Source organism: Capsicum annuum, chromosome 12 (assembly GCF_002878395.1).
Source record: "Capsicum annuum cultivar UCD-10X-F1 chromosome 12, UCD10Xv1.1, whole genome shotgun sequence".
Classification (NCBI taxonomy): Eukaryota; Viridiplantae; Streptophyta; class Magnoliopsida; order Solanales; family Solanaceae; genus Capsicum; species Capsicum annuum.
The window spans coordinates 11,147,062-11,149,424 of record NC_061122.1 but is presented as its reverse complement, the minus strand read 5'-3'; the positions used below and the strand labels follow the sequence as shown (position 1 = coordinate 11,149,424).

Sequence of the window (2,363 nt, the reverse complement as noted above, 5' to 3'; positions counted from 1 at the left end):
CTTCATCTTCTTCCTAACACCCCCTTCCCCCATCCCTACCCCCACCCCACCCCGCAACACCCCATTTTTTCACCTTCTTCACTGAAAAGATCACAACAATGGTGTGATTACATTTGCATTTTAATTTTACAGATGGGTGGTTCAAGCAAGCAGCAAAAAGAGCACAGAAAAAGTTCATGCCATTAGCAGCAAAGAGATCCAAGGTAGCAAGATCTAACATCGAGAAAAAGAGGAAGCAGCAGCACGACGGCAAACAATTTCAAAGGAGAAAAGCTTGGAAGTAAAGTGAAGAATAGTTTTCTTCTTTCCAATTTTGTCAAAAGAAAAAAATGCAGAGAAGGTAAAATGCACCACGCTGCTTTATTATTGCTTTTATTTTTTTATATCGGATTGTGCAATTTTGTTTGTGTTTTGAATTTGAAATTTTGTGTATTGGTGTATTTTTGTGATCATGTATTTGTATTTAGTCTAGTGTTGAATTTGCTCAAGTTAATTTAAGTCAATTTTTCATTTGATGAATAAAAAAAACTCATTGAAAAGCTTGCAACAATGGAGAAAGGAAGAGAAAAAGGAGTGCGGCTATCTGAAGAAGAAGAAGAAGAAGAAACGGGGGGAGGGGGTGTGTGTGTGTGTATATATATATATTGCTTTTTTTAAAAAGTATATATATAATATATATATATATAAATATATTTAAAATAGTATATTTTATATATATATATAAAATATATATATATACTTTATATATATAAAAAAATAGTATATATATACATATATATTTTTAAAAAATATATAAAACTTATGTGCGTAGGATTATTCCTTTTAAAAAAATTATAATTTCTTACGTGGCAATGACATGGTATTGATGTGGCATTAATTTGGCAATGACATGACGCGTGTGTAGTGCACTCTCCATTGTGAGAGTAGGAGTTTGATTTTGAGTTGAAATTAATTCACTTGAAAGTTGTTAAAGGGACAAATAATTGCCTGATTAGTTTAGGGTCTAAAGTAAGTTTTGGCGAGGGTTTTGATGTATTTTCTCTTTTTGAAAGTTCGATAATGTATTTGAACCTTTAAGGAAGATGGATTGTAAGGAAAATGATGTGTAGAATTGTTTTTTGTTGGATAGTACTAATTAGGATAGATTATCAAAGTTTTTTCACTGATAGTGTATTAATTATCTGTTTTCCCATAAATAAATAGAACCTCGTAAATACGCCCAGCATCCAACTTATAGCAATGCAGAAGTTGTGACTGAAGAAGCGTCAGGGGATCGATTATTCGAGATCAAATGAGCCTTGAATCAAGTCGAATTGATCAAGATTAAATAACAAAATGATGGCTTGGCAAGAAACCCTAGCATTCAAATCAAAGATTCAAAGATGGTAAAGCGTCAACAGAAGAACAAATCTGTACTTTCCAATCAAATTCCTAAAGGTATTTGTTTCTCTATGCTATGCAATGTTTTTTGACAATAGTGGTATTTGAACCAATTTCATACAGTTTTTTAATAAACTCAACATTCGAATCCTAGCGATACAAAAGAAGAAAAATCCTAACATTAAAATCGAAGCTCCAATGATGGGAGATCACAAACAGAAGAAGAATAAATCAATACTTTCCAATCGATTTCTTAAAGGTATATGTTTCTTTCTATTATGCACTTTAATTTCTTAACAACGAAGGCATTTGTGACAATTTCATACAATTTTAAATGTAGGACAAATTAAATAGTTGCGGGGCCGTCAAAGAAAGCAAAACTGATGGATATTGTTGATCTGAACTGAGTTGATGGTGCACCAATTTAATGAAGCATTTTATTCGTAAACTTAAATAATTCTCACTACTCTATAATTTGTTAAAATTTTTCACTAATTCTCACAATAAAATAGTTACCAACATCTATATTTATAATAGTGCAAAGCCTAATTTAACTAGGACCATAGAAAATCTATATGTTTCTATATTAATTTAGATAAAAGAATCTTATTTAGACATGAATTGAATAAATATAAAATTCTAAACAAAATTAATTTTCCACTAAAACTTTGAATTATTATTCCAACATTCACCCGTGATTCACAGTTTTATGCTCTTACCTTTTTCTTATCGTCATTATTGTTGTATACTTGTATTAGAGTACTTTTCTTCAATCTTCAATTTTGAATGTAGTAAGGGGGAGGGATGAATTACTCTTTTTTCGACCAGACAATCGACTTCCTTCAATAGATAATTGACTATTGATTGCAGTAATGAAAACTTCAGAAAATAAAATGCTAAAGGTAAATAACACAAGATATTTTATACTGGTTGAGATCTCTAATAGGTCTTACTCTAATCCCCTTGGGTTGCAAGAAATTCTA

General features: G+C 30.7%; 1 long non-coding RNA gene across 1 annotated transcript; it reads left to right on the top strand.

The window, feature by feature from the left end:
* Window positions 1–46: 46 nt before the first annotated feature.
* Window positions 47–1,918, top strand: LOC107849823. Its single transcript, XR_001668287.2, has 4 exons — window positions 47–340; window positions 1,204–1,437; window positions 1,535–1,639; window positions 1,721–1,918. It is a non-coding gene; the product is annotated as an uncharacterized LOC107849823 (long non-coding RNA).
* The last annotated feature ends 445 nt before the right edge of the window (window positions 1,919–2,363 follow it).